This window comes from Loxodonta africana, chromosome 13, assembly GCF_030014295.1.
Source record: "Loxodonta africana isolate mLoxAfr1 chromosome 13, mLoxAfr1.hap2, whole genome shotgun sequence".
NCBI lineage: Eukaryota > Metazoa > Chordata > Mammalia > Proboscidea > Elephantidae > Loxodonta > Loxodonta africana.
In genome coordinates, this window is record NC_087354.1 from 22,472,681 (window position 1) to 22,490,680 (window position 18,000).

The window sequence follows — 18,000 nt, forward strand, 5'->3', positions numbered from 1 at the left end:
ACAGTGGCAGCGACAATGGACTCACGCACACCGACAGTGGCAGCGACAATGGACTCACGCACACCGACAGTGGCAGCGACAATGGACTCACGCACACCGACAGTGGCAGCGACAATGGACTCTCACGCACACCGACAGTGGCAGCGACAATGGACTCACGCACACCGACAGTGGCAGCGACAATGGACTCACGCACACCGACAGTGGCAGCGACAATGGACTCACGCACACCGACAGTGGCAGCGACAATGGACTCAGGCACACCGACACTGGCAGCGACAATGGACTCGCACACCGACAGTGGCAGCGACAATGGACTCACGCACACCGACAGTGGCAGCGACAATGGACTCACGCACACCGACAGTGGCAGCGACAATGGACTCGCACACCGACAGTGGCAGCGACAATGGACTCACGCACACCGACAGTGGCAGCGACAATGGACTCACGCACACCGACAGTGGCAGCGACAATGGACTCACGCACACCGACAGTGGCAGCGACAATGGACTCACGCACACCGACAGTGGCAGCGACAATGGACTCACGCACACCGACAGTGGCAGCGACAATGGACTCTCACGCACACCGACAGTACAGCGACAATGGACTCTCACGCACACCGACAGTGGCAGCGACAATGGACTCACGCACACCGACAGTGGCAGCGACAATGGACTCTCACGCACACGGACAGTGGCACCGACAATGGACTCAGGCACACCGACAGTGGCAGCGACAATGGACTCAGGCACACCGACAGTGGCAGCGACAATGGACTCAGGCACACCGACAGTGGCAGCGACAATGGACTCGCACACCGACAGTGGCAGCGACAATGGACTCAGGCACACCGACAGTGGCAGCGACAATGGACTCAGGCACACCGACAGTGGCAGCGACAATGGACTCACGCACACCGACAGTGGCAGCGACAATGGACTCACGCACACCGACAGTGGCAGCGACAATGGACTCACGCACACCGACAGTGGCAGCGACAATGGACTCTCACGCACACCGACAGTGGCAGCGACAATGGACTCTCACGCACACGGACAGTGGCAGCGACAATGGACTCACGCACACCGACAGTGGCAGCGACAATGGACTCACGCACACCGACAGTGGCAGCGACAATGGACTCACGCACACCGACAGTGGCAGCGACAATGGACTCACGCACACCGACAGTGGCAGCGACAATGGACTCACGCACACCGACAGTGGCAGCGACAATGGACTCACGCACACCGACAGTGGCAGCGACAATGGACTCACGCACACCGACAGTGGCAGCGACAATGGACTCTCACGCACACCGACAGTGGCAGCGACAATGGACTCACGCACACCGACAGTGGCAGCGACAATGGACTCACGCGCAGCGACAATGGACTCACGCACACCGACAGTGGCAGCGACAAGGGACTCACGCACACCGACAGTGACAGCGACAATGGACTCACGCGCAGCGACAATGGACTCACGCACACCGACAGTGGTGAAGATGGCGCAGGACCAGGCAAAGCTTCCTTCTGTTATACATAAAGTCTCCACGAGTCGGAGTTGCCTCAGCAGCAAACAACAACAGCACACAACAGCAGATGAAGGGCAGGATTAAAATTTAAAGTCAGTTTGCACTGAAAACATGGTACTTACTCCTTAAACTGCACGTCTGTCCTTTGCAATAGGCTACAGATTACGCACTTTTCAAGGAACGCCAGCTATAATTTTGGGAGGTCCTGGAAGTTAAAAAGCTGTCTTTGGGCTCTTAGAAGCTGATTGGAAATCTCAGTTCTGCTATTTTCTAAGTGACCTTGGGCAAGTTACTGGATCTTTCTGAGCCTGATTCCTTATCTATGAAATGGAATTATCAATATTTACTTATTCAAGTTACCGGAGCCCTAGTGGTGCTCAGCTGCTAACCAAAAGGTCTGCAATTCGAATCCGCCAGCCACTCCTTGCAAACCCTATGGGGCAGTTCTACTCTGTCCTATAGGATCGCTATGAGTCAAAACCGACTTGACAGCAACGGATCTGGTTTTGGTTTTCATCAATACCTATATATTCAAGTTATTAGAAGTATTAAAGGCAGCCACGCAACTGAATTGCTTCACCAGTGCCTAGGACGTAGTTATGCTCAACAAGCAAAATCGTTGCTAGTAAATGTTCCAGTTTGTGTGATGAAAATTGTTATTTTAATCACTAGTGAATCTTTTGAATTCTGGTTCAAATAAATAATAATAAACCCAGTCTCCTTACAGATTCATGGAACAGTTAAGATTCTAGCAAGGCTTAGAATTGGTTTGTGGTTTAAGAGAGAAGACCCTTCTTTGAAAACACATTTCAAACACCCATCTTCCTCCTCGTTCCACAAACCTCAAATTGAAAATGCTTTGAAAAGCATGAAACAAGACACATTTGTTTGGCTTGGTCCAGCTTGTTGACATTATTTATTTTTTAGGTATAAGCCTGTGTGTATATAAATTATCATCTTCATATGCTAAGTTGTACATGCATATTTGTAATGGATCCAGAGAGATGAGTAAATCTCTAGAAACTTAAAATCTGAAGAAATTATAATCGATGATGTTAATATAAATAGGGCCAGATTCCCAACCTCCAATGTTCCAGAGGGATTCCATCAGCTTCTGGGCATTCGCAGCCTGGCTGAATGCAAAGCCAATACCTCTTTATGAAACAAATGTCGAACTGGAAATTTCAATGTAGGACATACAACAATTCTAAGGTCATTTATTAGTTTAACCTTTCCTTGGGTTCTTATCATATTGATGTTATTTTAGGCACCCATTCAAATAAAGCAACCTAAGAAGGTTGATTAAGTTTTTTTGTCATGACAGAGGAGAAAAAATAAAAATAATGAGAAGTAAAGCAGGCCTAAGTTGGGAGGATAGGGTAGACTTCGCCTTGTTCCTTGTCTCTGCATCCCTCCTATTCCCATGATTAAAGCCACTTAACTCTGCCAGCAGTAGACTTTGTCCCTAAACAATCCCTCATCGAAACTCAGAGGTCAAGGGCCAGACAGGATGGGGAACGGGAGGAGGTGGGTGGGGTGCAGAGAAGGTGTAGAGAGGACACAAGTGAGAAGGAGCCAAATGGCAGGTCACTAGAGGGTGTCCATGACCTGGGCCAGGAGCACCAGTTCAGTCTCTAAGTTTCAAAGAGCTAAAAGTCAAGAACTATAGGAAACTGAGGCAGAATAGTCCATCTAAAACCTAAAGCTCCCAAATTAAAAATGCAGGAGAAAAAGGAGTTAAGACTGGAAGAGTAGAATAGGAAAATCCCAAATTAAGTCCCTTTTATTTCTTACCAGAAGGTCCCTAGAGGGCCCAATCGATTTGTGGCTCATTTGGAACAGACACACACACAAAAAAAAAAATTCCTGAAAATCCCTTTGGCCCAAAATAGAAAAGAAGGCAGGCCGAAAGACAACCATTGGGGAGAAGATCCTTTCTGGCAAGGACTGAAATATCAGGGATAACACTGTCCAGATTCCAGTGTGGAAATGCGCACCTAGGGGCCTGCAGGCGATCTGGGAGTTATTAACTTCAAGAGTAGCCCTCAGGCTTTCTGTCAGGCTTGCAGCTGCAAGGGGCAGTTCTGAAGGCGGGAGGAAGGTGCCATTGCCAGCCGAAGATGCCATGCAGGGAATTGGATACAGCCACAGCCTCTCCCCAGCCCCCACCAGCAAAGAGCAGGCATTTGGAAGAGAATGTAGGCAAGGGCTCCTGCTGATTAAAGGGAACTGCCCTCCTAATCTAAAAAAAAAAAAGGTGTTGCTAATTTCCCAAACCTCCACTACATTCATTTCCATCAAAGTCACAAAAGAACACGTACAGGAAAAGCCAGGCTCTAACAACGATCCAAAAATTAAGAGAGAAAGATTGGAAGTGTCTGAGTTCCGTATTGTTTGTTACAAGCATATATACTGTTATTTTTTTACAAGTCTCTGTGCTTCTCATTAGGAAACCCTGGTGGCGTAGTGGTTAAGTGCTATGGCTGCTAACCAAAGGGTCGGCAGCTCAAATCCGCCAGGCACTCCTTGGGAACTCTATGGGCCAGTTCTACTCTGTCCTATAGGGTCACTATGAGTCAGAATCGACTCGACGGCGCTGGGTTTTTTTGGGGGTGGGGGGGTGCTTCTCATTGTCCTTATGAACATTCATTTAGGAAATCTCAGGGCTTTAAGTCTGCCAAAAGCATCAGCTCAAAGCAGTGGAAGTGGACAGTGAGTGAATAAGCAACAAGGTCAATTCTCCATGTATTTTTCACCCGAATGTCTCACACTTCCCTCTGCTCATATTGATCTAGAGACAACTGTTCCTTCCAGTTTTCTCAGCATCACCAGACCTCCTTTGTGTAAGCGATGACTTTGACCAAAGCTTAGAAGCTAATGTGTTAATTTCAAAGTAAAAATTTGGTTTATCTCTAAAATGGAAAAACCAAAATTCCTGAAGTTAAAGCCCTTGCATGTGGCACAGTTCAAAAAAGAATTTTCAGCCCTACTAGTTTTTTTTTTTAGTTCTAGTTCATTATGCCCTCGCTCCCCCTTGGACCCTTCCCTCTGTCTTCACTGGCCACCACCATTGTTCGGTCATTCATCACCTCCTGCCTCGACCACTGCAACAGCCTCCTAGCTACGCTGAGGGCCTCCAGACTTGCCCCTCATCACACATTCACTGCATTATCTCAGAATTGGAATAATAATATAAATCATAAAACCTTCTCTTTGAGTAGTTTTTATTTTCCAGGCATTGTGTAAGGTACAAGCGATACAAAAAAAAAGTAAAACACAGTTCTTATCCTCAAAGAAGGGTTCCTGGGTAGCACAAACAGTTAAGCACTTGACTACTAGACAAAAGGTTTGTGGTTCAAATCCACCCAGAGGAGCCTCAGAAGACAAGCTCAGATATCTGCTTCGGAAAGGTCACAGCCTTGAAAACCTTATGGAGTGCAGTTCTACTCTGCACACATGGGGTCGACAAGAGTCAGAATCAACTGATAGCAACAACTCTCAAGGAGCATCCCAGGTTAAACAGATGGGAGGACACACACTTACTAGGTAATTAGAGAGAGAGTGAAACTATATACAGGACACTGTGAGAATACTAAGGAGAGGTATTCACCCATCCTTGGAGAAGAAGACATATTATAAGGAGCTGCTAGAAGGGAGAGATGCCTGAGCTGGGCCCTGGGGCACTTATTGTCAAACCTGGCTGCATACCTGGAAAACTTCACTAATGCTCATGCCTGGATCTCCTTGCCTCCCACCCCTTACACTGTGATTAAATTGTTCAGGGATATGTCTTGGTTTTAGGGAGTTTCAAAAGATCTCCAGGTATGAGATCAAAAGCGTGAGCAAGAAGAGACAAATTGAACTTCATCAAAACTAATAATGTGCTTCAAAGGACATTATCAAGAGACTGAAAAGACAACCTACAGAACAGGAGAGAATATGTGCATATCATATATATCTGATAAGGGTCTAGTATCCAGAATATATAAACAGCTCTTACCACTCAACAACAAAAATACAAATTCAATTAATAATGGGCAAATGACTTAAATAAACATTTTTCCAGAAAAATGCAAAAGGCCAATAGGCACATGAAAAGGTGCTCAACTTCATTAGTCATTAAAAAAAAAAAAAAAATTTTTTTTTTTTTTTTAGGGAACTACAAATCAAAACCACAATGAGATACCACTTCACACTCACTAGGATGACTGTTATCAAAATCAATGGAAAAGAAAAAGTGTTGGTGAGGAACCAGAGAAATGAGAATGCTAGTGCATTTAGGGTGGGATTGTAAAACAATGCAGCTGCTGTGGAAAACAGTTTGGAAGTTGCACAAAAAGTTAAACATAGAACTACCATGTGACCCAGCAATTCCACTTGGAAATATATATCTATACCTCAGAAGTAGAGACTCAACCAGGTAATTGTACACCAATGTTGATTACAGCATAATTCTCAGTAGCTAAAGGGTCAAAACAACCCAGGAATCCATCAAAAGATGAATGGATAAACAAAGTGTGGTGTAACCATACAATGGAATATTATTCAACCACAAAAAAGAAATGAGATTCTAATACATACTATTAAAAAAAAAAAAAAAAGCCTTTTGCCATCAAGTCAAATCTGACTTGTAGCAACCCTACAGGACTAAGTAGAACTGCCCCAAAGAGCTTCCAAGGAGTGCCTGGTGGATTCGAACTTAACCACTACACCACCAGGTTTTCCGATACATGCTATAAAGTGTGTAAACTTAGAAAACAATAGGCTGAGTGAATAAGGCACAAAAGGACAAACATCGTATGATTCCACTTACATGAAATATCCAGAATATGCAAATACGTAGAAACAGAAAGTAGATTAGTGATTACCAGAAGCTGGGGAAAACAGGAAATTGGGAGTTATTGCTTAAGGGGTACTGCGTTTCTCTTGAGGTGATGAAAATGTTTTGGAACTAGATAGAGGTGGTGGTTGGACATTGCGAATGTACTAAATAAATGCCACTGAATTTTTCGTCTTAAAATAGTTAATTTTGTGTTATGTGAATTTCACACAACAGAAGAAAAGGCCTGGCGATCTGCTTCTGTAAGATTATAGCCAAGAAAACCCTATGGAGCTGTTCTACTCTGTAATACATGGGGTCGCCATGAGTCAGAATCGACTCAATGGCACAAGACCACAAACAACAAAAAAAGAAAGCTCCAGGTGATTCTACTGTGCAGCCAACTTTGAGAACATCTATCCCAAAGCAAGAAGCCCTGGTGGCACAGTGGTTAAGCATTTGGCTACAAACCAAAAGGCTGGTAGTTCAAACCCACCAGCCACTCAATGGGGAAAAGATGTGGCAGTCTGCTTCCGAAAAGATTTACAGCCTTGGAAACACTGCGGGGCAATTCTACTCTGTCCTGTAGAGTTGCTATGAGTCGGCATTGACTGGACAGCAACGGGTTATCCAAAAGCAGAGGATCTCTGGTGGTACAGTGGTTAAAGTGGTTGGCTGCTAACTGAAACGTCAGCAGTTCGAATCCCCAGGCCACTCCTTGGGAGAAAGATGTGGCAGTCTGCTTCCATTAAGGTTACAGCCTTGGAAACCCTATGGGGCAGTTCTACTCTGTCAGATAGGGTTGCTATGAGTTGGAATTGAGTTTGGTTTTGTTTGGGTATCCTAAACCACTGATTTGCAAACATATCTGCACAGTGTAATCACCTGGGGAATTTTAATAAGCTCCAATGCCTAGGTCCCATCTATAGAGAGTTGATTTAATTTGTCTATGTGCAGCCAGGGATTTAAGAAATTGTTAAATGACCCCCATATAATCATAAAATGCAGTCAAGATCAAAAGCCACTACTTTACAGAGATGCTTCTCAAAATTTAATGTGCGTAGGAATCACCTGGAGATCTTGTTAAACTGCAGGTTCCTAATCAGTAGGTCTTTGGTGGGGCCTGAGATTCTACAGGTCTACAGGAGGTCGCCCATGGTGCTATTGCTGTTAGTCCTGCAGCTTCACTTTGAGAAGCAAGGCCTTAAAAAAGGAGCAGAAGTCTTCTAGTTTGACACAACGTGGTCCTGAACCAGGATGTGTCATAGGGAAGAAGAGGAGGTCATACATTCCAGAGGTCCTTAGGGATTATTATCAGCAGGGCCTGGTGTTTGGTATGAATTGGGAAATGAGAAAGGTAAGGACAACAGCCAGATTTCTAGCGTGGCAGCCACAGCCTGAGCCACCACATTGGCCACAAAAACATCCCAAGCAATGTTAAAGCTTTCCTGAGTTAATTTTCTATTCGGTTTTCCCCAAGTGTCACCTTCTAAGGTCCAGCTCAAATGCCTTCTTGTTGATCACCTTCCCAGACACCTCACAGGTAAATTCCACCATGCTCTTCTTGCTTTTCATTACTCTTTCCCAACACCAAGAGTAGCAAACTCACATGTCTACAGGGGCCAGTCCAGCATGTACTTAACTGAACCAGGATGGATGGGCGATTTGAAAAGAGAGAGCTTGAAGAGGCAGCAGTTACTCAGCACGAACTATTTGTGGCCTCATGAGAAGTAGACCCAGTGTTGCCAAATCTTTCATTTTCTAAGAGAAACTGGACATCCAGAATTTTCTGTGAAATCTTCAGATTTTTATGTGTTGGCAAGTAATTCAAATATTTTTAAACATTCCACAGGTCAAACAAAACAGACCTGTGGGCTGAACTCTAGGTGGTGGGCCCCCTGATGGTGACCTCTCTGCCCTATACCATTTCACTTCCTAGCACACACAAAGTCCTGTTGTGAGAGAGCTAACCAGGGGGGGCATTCCAGCTAGCAGGAAGGAAAAGTGCAGACCAGCCATTTCAGCAGTCCCTGAGCTGCTCAGGTTTGGCTGGAGCAAAAGGATATAGGGTAGGTGGAGACAAAGGGAAAGGTGAGACATACAAGGAAAAAGCTAGAGAAGCAGACTGATACCAAGTCAAAAAGAGTTTTAAATATCAAATGTAGGCAACTTGGACTTCAATCTGTAGATGATGGGGCATATGTTGGCTTGTAGTTTGGGAATAAAGAAGATAATTCTGTCCCACTACATTTTATCCCTGTTTCTTTCTAGATACAGCCTTTTCAGATTCAAAGTCACAGGTATATTTTTTCCAAAGATGCAAGAGTGACAAACTCAAATGTCCACAGGGATCAAGTAGGCAACACATAAGTGTGCATCCAGCCAGGTATAAGTGGGAGTGGGGGTGGAGATGAGTGTTGGCCAACTGGGGAATATACAAGATATTCAGACTTTGGGATTCATAATTTCACAAAATATTCTGGCTAGAGGGAAAATTTGGCCTAGAAGTTCTAGCTTGAAACCTCTAGATAAAGGTTTTTTTTAGCCTCAAAACATTTTATGGGTACACTGAAAAGGCACTGTACCCATCATACCCTGTCACTGGTTCCAAAATACAGAGACCACTCATAGAAGAATTCGTGTTTTTGCACATTCAGCTCATATCTAGTTAGTGTATATATAGTGACGATGTCAGATGTCAACTAAGGAAGTAATGACAACACCCTTGTGTAGAAACTCAACAAGAGCCAACAGAGCATTGAAAAAGGCGAATCCCAATCACACAGTCATTATCTCATGCTTTGCATGGTTTGTAATCCATTAGTTTTGAGGGTTTGTTTTAGTAAAAATATACAGGCTTATTGAAAAATTCAAATAAAGTTGGGTGTGAACTCATTTTTACTTTGGTCATGCTGTGCACACTACATCCATATTCAATGCCAATTTTCCCATTACCAAAAATAACAAGTCTGTATGACCTAAAGCATATTTTCCCTCTCCTCTCCTCTCCCTGGTAACCACCAATAAACGTTAAAAAAACAAAACCAAACACATTGCCATAGGGTCGATTCCAACTCATAGTGACCCTATAGGACAGAGTAGGGCTTCCATAAGGCTTCCAAGGAGTGGCAGGTGGATTAGAACTGCTGACCTTTTGGGTAGCAGCTGAGCTCTTAACCCACTGTGCCACCAGGGCTCTTGGTCTCTCTATATACATCTCTTCTAGCCTTCTTATGAAAGAGGAAGCGTACATAATATTTGTCCTTATATGCTTGACTTATTTTACCTAGCATTATGCCCTCCAGATCCTTCCATGTTACAATATGTTTCTCGGACTCATCATTGTTTTTTATGGTTGTGTAGTATTCCATTGTATGTATGTATGTACCACAATCTGCTTATCCACTCATCTGTTGATGGGCACTTTGGTTGTTTCCGTTTATTTGCTATTGTGAATGAAGCAGCAATGAACATTAAAAAAAAAAAAAAAAGACGGATGTGAAGAGGAAAGTTGGTCCCTCTGCTACCAGACTAATAACACATTCTCACTCCTACTCATAGCCTCTTTTAATAATTTCTTTCTTAGCCTTTCAGAAAGTTTCCACACAAATTTACAAAAATACATACATGTACACAAATATATTACTTTCTTCTTACACAAATTGGATCATAATGTGACACCGGTTTGCATCACTTCTACCTGCATTCCACCAGCAACACTCAGTCATGTTTCCCATGGGTCTCAGCAGCATCCACCAGACCTTCAGAGTCCTGACTCACCTAGTGAACAGTTTCTTAGTTCATCTAGGTCCTTTCTGGGAGACTTCCTAGCACCTAGGCAAATTAGGGAGACCAAAGGGGAGGCCATAGTGGTTGATTCGGCCAGAGAGGAGAGCAGCTTGGATTAGGATAGTGGTGGTGGTGGTGGTGGAAACAGAGAAAAGGGGACAAATTTGAAAGATACTTGAGAGGGAAAATTCATAGGGCATAGATAAACATCAGATGCCATAGATGTTGGAACAGGTGGCATCAAAGATAATACCCAAGCTCATGGTTATGGAGCTAGGGAAATGGAGCAGCCATTCATGAGAATAGGAATCTGACTATAAGACAAAGATTTTCAAACTGGATTTTAAAAAATTCCAGGTATATGTTGTTTACAAGAGACATATTAAAACAAAAAGATTGTAAAAAAAAAAAAAAAAAAAAAGACCATGTAAACACCAACCAATAGCTCGCATTGCTATACTAATATTCAACAGATTAGAATTTAAAGTAAGAAAGCCCAACTACAGATAGACACACATCTTTATTATAATAAAAAAATTCAAGTCATCAAGAATATATAAGGATTTAAAATTTGAATGCACCTAATAATATTTTTTTTTATAATATAGTCTTAAAACATATAAAGCAAGAATTAACAGTTACCAAGAAAACTCCACAATCATGGAAGTAGATCTTTACACACCTTTATCAGAAACCGGCAGAATACGCATACATTTTTTAAAAATCAGTATGAATGCAGAAGATTTAAGTTGAACAATTAATAAAATCAACATAATGGAATGCTGTATCCAACAACTGCAGAAAATACACATTCTTTTTAAGCACACACAGACATATTTATAAAAATTGACCACAATTTAACAAATTTCAGAATTTTTCCTGGTAACTTAATTGTCTTACTTAAAGTAATTAAGTTAGAAATCAATAACAACAAAAAAGATTACTAGAGAAATTTCCATTTATTTGGAAATAAAAAAAAAATTCACTTCTAAATAGTCTAAGGGTCATAAAAGAAATCACAATGGAAATTAAAAAATATTTTAAATTGAACAATAAGCATTCATCCTAAGAAATTAGAAAAGTAACGACAAAAAAAACTAAAAGAAAATAATATAGACAAAAGCAGCAATTATTGAAATAGAGGGGGAAAATGAACGGTTAAAGTTGATTCTTTGACAAGACTGCTAAAGCTAATAACCTCCTGGTGACATTGAACAAGAAAAATTTAAAAATTCACAAATCACCAGTATCATGAAGAAAAAAGAAAGATTCATTCCAATTCTGTAGTCATTAAAAAAATAAAAGAATATTAACCACTTTAAACAAATAACTTAAAATTTTTAGACAAAAGATACAAATTTCTACCAAAACATGCACATATACACAGAATTTACCAATAAAACCCAGACCCAGAATAACAGGGATAAATCTCACAAACACAATGTTATGAGAAGTAAGCCAGAAACAAAGAATTCATATTAGGTCATTCCATTTATATGAAATTCCAGAGACTCCAATTCCAGTCATAACTGAGTGGTTTTAGAATCACCTTTGTGCTGTAAACAACTATAAAACTGGCCAACACATATAACACAACTTTTTTCAGGCATTGGACAAGACACATAGAGCAATAATCCTTGAGAGAATGGAAACACAGAAGGGGAAATTTCCTGAGCACTACACAAAGAGATAAAGCTGAAGTGACGTGCTGAGGGGGCATATCAGAGTTCAGAGTTCATGGCTTCAGAAAAGGGAGCTGTTTGGGCAGGAATAAAATTCTAAGTGATCTGTTCCTCTTGGGTTCTGATCAACGGCTGAGATGTGGAAACCCAGGGCAAGATCCCACAAGGCTCAGCAGAGTGTTGCTGATGTAGGGCTGAGAGCTGAACAGAGATACCAGAGGTCATTCAGTACTGGAAGATAAGATTTCCAACCCAGCCAGAGTGACCAGACCTCACTGGGCACTTCAGTCATCCAGGTGAGACCCAAGAAAAGCTATGCTTTAGACTAAGAGCCATGCCCTAAAATAAGGTCCATGCCCAAGTATTAAGGACAAAACTAAAAATAGATTTCCCACATGTCTTAGGATTCTCTAGAGAACAGAACCAGTGATAGATACATATAGATATATGTACTTATGTATACACATATGGAGAAAGAGAAATTTACTTCAGGAGATTGACTCCCATGATTGTGAGAGCTGGCAACTCCAAAATCAGTAGTAGGTCAGGTGACAGGCTGGGGACTTCTGCTGCCTCACGATATTGTGAGGGGCTGGCAAGTACAATATCCATAGGTCAGGCAGCAGCTTGGAGACTTCTGTAGGCTTGTGTCACAAGATCAGTAGAACAGATGACAGAAAGAATGCAGAGTGAAGAGAGAGAGCAAGTTCTTCTAAAATACATATTTACAGTCTGGAGGCAGAACATTACATTACGTTACATTACATTGCGTTGCGTTGCGTTGTGTTGTGTTGCATTGCAAAATAGCAAGTGGTCTAGTGTTTGGTAAAACCATTGGAAACTATAGCCTAGCCAAGCTGACACCTAAAATTAACCATCACAAGATAAGGATTTGTCAGTAATTTTACTGCCTGTCAGACCAAAACTAAATTTTAAAGGAAGACAACATAACCCAGATGCCCTACAATATGGCATTCCCAATGTCCAGCATGCAATAAAATGTTACTAGATATGAGAAGAAGCAGGAAAATATGAACCATATTGGTTAAGAGCTGGGCTACTAACCAAAAGGTCAGCAGCTGGAATCCACCAGCTGCTTCTTAGAAACCCTGGAGCAGTTCTACTCTGTCCTATAGGGTCAGTATGAGTCAGAATCAACTCAAGAGCAAAGGTTATTCAAGAAAAATGGCAGTTAATAGAAACAGATCTTAAGATGACCCAGGTGTTAGAATTAGCAGACAAAGACAGCTATTATAAATATGTTCAAAGATTTAAAGGAAAGAATGGGCATATGATGTAAGGGATGGAAAATCTCAGCAGAGAATTAGAACAAACAAGAAAAAAGAAACGAAATGGAACTTTAGAGCTGAAAAGTACAATATATGAAATGAGCTTAACTGGATGTTTTTGACAGCAAGGTGAATACTGCAGAAGAAAGGGTCAGGGAACTTGAAGAAAGATCAATAGAAATTATACAATCTAAAAAACAGAACAAGAAAAGATGGAGAGAAAATGAACAGAGCCTCAGTTACCTATAGGTCAATATCAAGTACTTTAAAATATGTATAACTGAAATTCCAGAAGAAGCAAGACAGAGAGCCAGGAAGAAAAAAAAAAATTGAATAGATCAACAGCCAAATTTTTCCCAAATTGGATAACAAATATCAACCTAAATACCTAAGAAGCTCATTGAACCCCAAGAAGGATAAACACACACACACAAAAACACACTTTGGCAACATCATAGACTAACTGTAGAAAGCCAAAAATAAAGAGAAAATCTTAAGAGCAGCCAGAAAGGGGGAAAAAATTATGAAAAATAAAGTTTTGAAAGACAGCTGATTTTGTATTTTAAAAAAAGGAGGCTAGAAGACAGTGAAACATCTTTAAAATTTTGAAATAAAATGTTTAATACTGAATATTCTTCAAAAAAAATAATGGTAAAACATATTTTTTGATAAATTAATATTTTTAAAGTACTGAAACAAGAAAAAAAAAATCTCTCAACCCAGAATTGTATATCCAGAAAAAATACATATATCCTTCAAAAATGACAACAGAAAAAAAGATTTTCTGGATAAAAGAACAGCTAAAAGGATCCATTACCAGTAAACCTGCACTACTAGCCATGCTGAAGGAAATTCTCCAGGCTGAAGGGAAATAATACCAAATGAAAACTCAGCTCTACAGGAAGGAATGCAGATCAGAAGCAGTAAACATGTGGGTATATGTAAAATTAAAAAAAAAAAAACATTGGCTGCAAGTCGATTCCAACTCATAGCAACCGAATAGGACAGAGTAGAACTGCCCCATAGCGTTTCCAGCTAGCGCCTGGTGGATTCCAACTGCCAGCCTTTTGGTTAGCAGCTGTAGTTTTTAACCAATATGCCACCAGGGTTTCCAAATATAAAATAGTGCATTTTAATTTCTTTAAAAGACAACTGGCCATTTATAGTGAAAATAATAATACATTGTGGGATATATAAAATACATAGATTAAAATAAAAGATGGCCCCAAAGACTATGGCCCCTGGACACGCTGCTAATTCAGAACTGAAGCCACTCGCAAAGTCTACCTTTCAGCCAAAGATTAGACAGGCCGGTAAAACAAACTGAAACCCTGGTGGCGTAGTGGTTAAGTGCTATGGCTCCTAACCAAAACGTTGGGAGTTCGAAAATGCCAGGCGCTCCTTGGAAACTCTATGGGGCAGCTCTATTCTGTCCTATAGGGTTGCTATGAGTTGGAATCAACTTGACGGCAGTGGGTTTGGTTTGGCTTTATAAAACAAACAGTAACACACATGAGGAACGTGCAATCAAGTATAGGAGCCCAAATGGGCCACACTTCCCCAAAAGCAAAGACTGAGAAGGCAGGAAGGGAAGGAAATCTGAACAAATAGACTCAGGGCGTAAAGTGAAAGGGGGAGAGTGCTGACACATTGTAGGGATTGTAACCAATGTCATGAAACAATTTGTGTATAAATTTTTGAATGAGAAACTAATTTGCACTGTAAATTTACCTAAAACAATAAAATTAAACATAAAATATAAGATGGCAATAACAGAAATGAATAAATGAAATTATACCAGTGTAAGGTTCTCACGTTTTATCTGAAGTGGTACAATATTAATTCCAAGCAGATTGTTATAAATTAAGGATACGTAATATAATCCCTAGAGTAATCTATACAAATTATAATACCAAAAGATAATGTCTAAAAAACCAGTACAGGAAATAAAATCAACAAATTTATATGAAGTATAACAAAGAAGCAAAACTAAATTACAATGTTTAGGAATGAGTGCTTAGTAGGTAAAATGAGTTCTTGAAGTGCACTGCATGGTTACTCCAAAAGTCAGGGTGTGGCTACTTTTGGGGCTAAGGGAGGAAGTCATCATGGGGAAAAGGCATGAGAAGGATTTTGGAAATGCTGGTTGTTAGACACATAGGTGCTTGCTTTGTTTCACATCTTTGTTTTTTGCCCTTTTCTGTATTTAGGTTATATTTCACAATTTTTTTAATATTTAAATACTTTAAAAAATCAACAAAACACAAAATCAAATGCATTAGCTGCCAACTACCTATAGGACTCAGGGGAGAAGTTGTATTGCCAACTCTCAGTTTTCCAATCCCTCATGAAAGAGATTCTGGTTAACATACGAGCCCCACTAGCTTAGGGTCAGAGTCCTGGTGGTGCAGTGCATAAGAGCTTGGCTGCTAACCAAAAGGTCAGGAGTTCAAATCCACAAGCTGCTCCCTGGCAACCCTAGGGGCAGTTCTACTCTGTTCTATAGGGTCACCGTGAGTCGGAATCAAATCCATGGCACACAACAAGAACAGCCGCCTCCTCCAAACCAGGCTAACAGTTTTTGCTAGACCAAGGGCTCTGTGGCACTGTAGGATCAGAGGAAATGAGCAATATTCCAGTGGGTTCCAGCCCCAGGGACACAGACTCTAGCTGCATCAGAGAATGGCGGAAGACTCTCATATTACCTGCTGGGAGACTACACCCTTCCCTCCCGTCCGCTCCCCTCCTCTCTCCTCTCCTGCCTTCTCTCTACCTCTCTCTCTCCTCTCTCTCTCTCTCTCTCTCTGACCCATGCTGAGCCCAGACATTGTGATCAAGAACTGGATTCAAATTTTGATACCATCATTTCCTAAGTAACCTTTGTCAAAACACTCAGCCTCACTAAACCTCAAGTTCCTCTTGTCAAAATTGGTGGTTTTATCACCATCTTCACAGGCTTGAGAGAGCAGCCAGGAGTGTTCCAGGGTGACATTCAGCTCTGGGGAGCACTGGCTAACGTGTGAAAGTCCACTGACTCTTGTCAGCCAGCCCTTCCTGACCACCCTGCTGAATGCCTGCTGATGTGAGCGCTGGTAGAACTGGGTATCACACAGGGCCTAGTGTTCAGGCCCCAGTCCCAACCCATCGTGTTCACAGTCTTTGCCTCTGGGCTCAAAATCTAAAGATACTTTTAGGATCTTTGAAGAAGGCATTTCTGGTAGAAATGAAAATAGGATGATCACCCCAAGCAAGCAATGACAATGCAGGAGTCATATATGGTTGCTTCACGCTTGGAAAGGTTGTAAGCACTCTGAGGCAGGCCACCTCTCTCCCTAAAACCCAGGACGACAGAGCTGGTGGTGTAGTGTGCACATGCAGGTAAAAACACCCCAGGAACCTATCAGGGACTTTCAGGTAAACAGGAGCACAGCTCATGGGCACCAAGAGAGGGGAGAGGCAGCTTCATCGAAAGTTCTGGCTGGAGGAGAGGAAGGGGCTGGGGGGATATTGAGAGAACAGAGGAACTTAACCTTCTAGCAGCAGCCCCATCCCAAATGCCTGCAAGCCCAGCCCCCCAAGTTCCTGCCGGCATACCTGTGGTGATGTTGGGTAAATCCAGGCAAGGCTGTTTTCTCACTGGAAGTCTATGTATTTTGTGGTCAGTGAGAGTGTAACAGTTAGACCTAAACTTCACTGTGAAAAACATTCATGCTTCACTGGAGGAAAACAAGAGGGTGGTTGGATAGGACGGGTGATAGGTAGGGGTGGGGGTGGCTCCTTAAATGAGCTCTAAGGGCAAGCAATGGGCACTCAACTCTCGAGCACTCCAGGATTTGGAGTCACGTGCCCGCCAGGGTTCTTCTCGCATGTTTAGTCATAGTTTTCCATGAACTGGACACCAATCTTTTTTTTATTAGTTTTTAAAAACAGGTTTACTTTGATATAATATCAAACTTGCAAGAATAATGCAATCAACTCCCATGTATCTAGTTTCATGAATTATTTACTTTTTGCTCCATTAGTTTTATCATTTGCCTTCTTTCTCTATGTATACATACATGCATCTTCATTTTTCCTGTACCATTTGAAAAAAAGTTACAGACATCATGCCCCTGTGCCCTTAAATACTTCAATGTATGTTTCCTGAGAACTAGGGCATTTTCTTACATAACCACAGTACACGTTACCAGCATCAGGACATTTAATATCCATCATGGATTGAATCATGTCCCCCCAAAATGTGTGTTGGCATAGTGGTTAAGTGCTACGGCTGCTAACCAAAGGGTCAGCAATTCGAATCCACCAGGCGCTCCTTGGAAACTCTATGGGGTAGTTCTACTCTGTCCTATAGGGTCGCTATGAGTCAGAATCGATTCGACAGCACTGGGTGGGTTAATGTGTGTGTATTAACTTGATTAGGCCATGATTCCCAGTATTCTGTGGTTGTCCTCCATTTTGTGATTGTAATTTTATGTTAAAGAAGATTAGGGTGGGATTGTAACACCCTTACCAAGTCACATCCCTGATCCAATGTAAAGGGGGTTTCCCTGGGGTGTGGCCTGTACCACCTTTTATCTCTCAAGAGATAAAGAGGAAAGGGAAGTGAGCAGAGAGGGGGGACCTCACACCACCAAGAAAGCAGTGCCGGGAGCAGAGTGCGTCATTTGGGCCTGAGATTTCTGCGCTGAGATGCTCCCAGACCAAGGGACGACTATCGCATCACAAGGACCTTCCTCTAGAGCCGAGAGAGAGAGAGAGAGAGAGAGAGAGAGAAAGCTTTCACCTGGAGCTGATGCCCTGAATTTGGACTTGTAGCCTACTTGATTGTGAGAGGATAAACTTCTCTTTGTTAAAGCCATCCACTTGTGGTATTTCTGT

General features: G+C 42.0%; 1 long non-coding RNA gene across 3 annotated transcripts in view; it reads right to left on the minus strand.

Annotated features, from left to right (window-relative positions):
* The window catches only part of LOC111751632 (uncharacterized), a 185,396-nt gene extending 168,593 nt beyond the window's left edge, over positions 1-16,803 (minus strand). For 2 of the 3 annotated variants that reach the window (XR_010317364.1, XR_010317363.1), the window contains exon 1: positions 16,717-16,803. This is a non-coding gene — a long non-coding RNA (uncharacterized LOC111751632). The remainder of the gene's footprint in view (positions 1-16,716) is intronic. The other variant, XR_010317368.1, reaches the window with a different exon arrangement.
* Between the last annotated feature and the right edge of the window lie 1,197 nt (positions 16,804-18,000).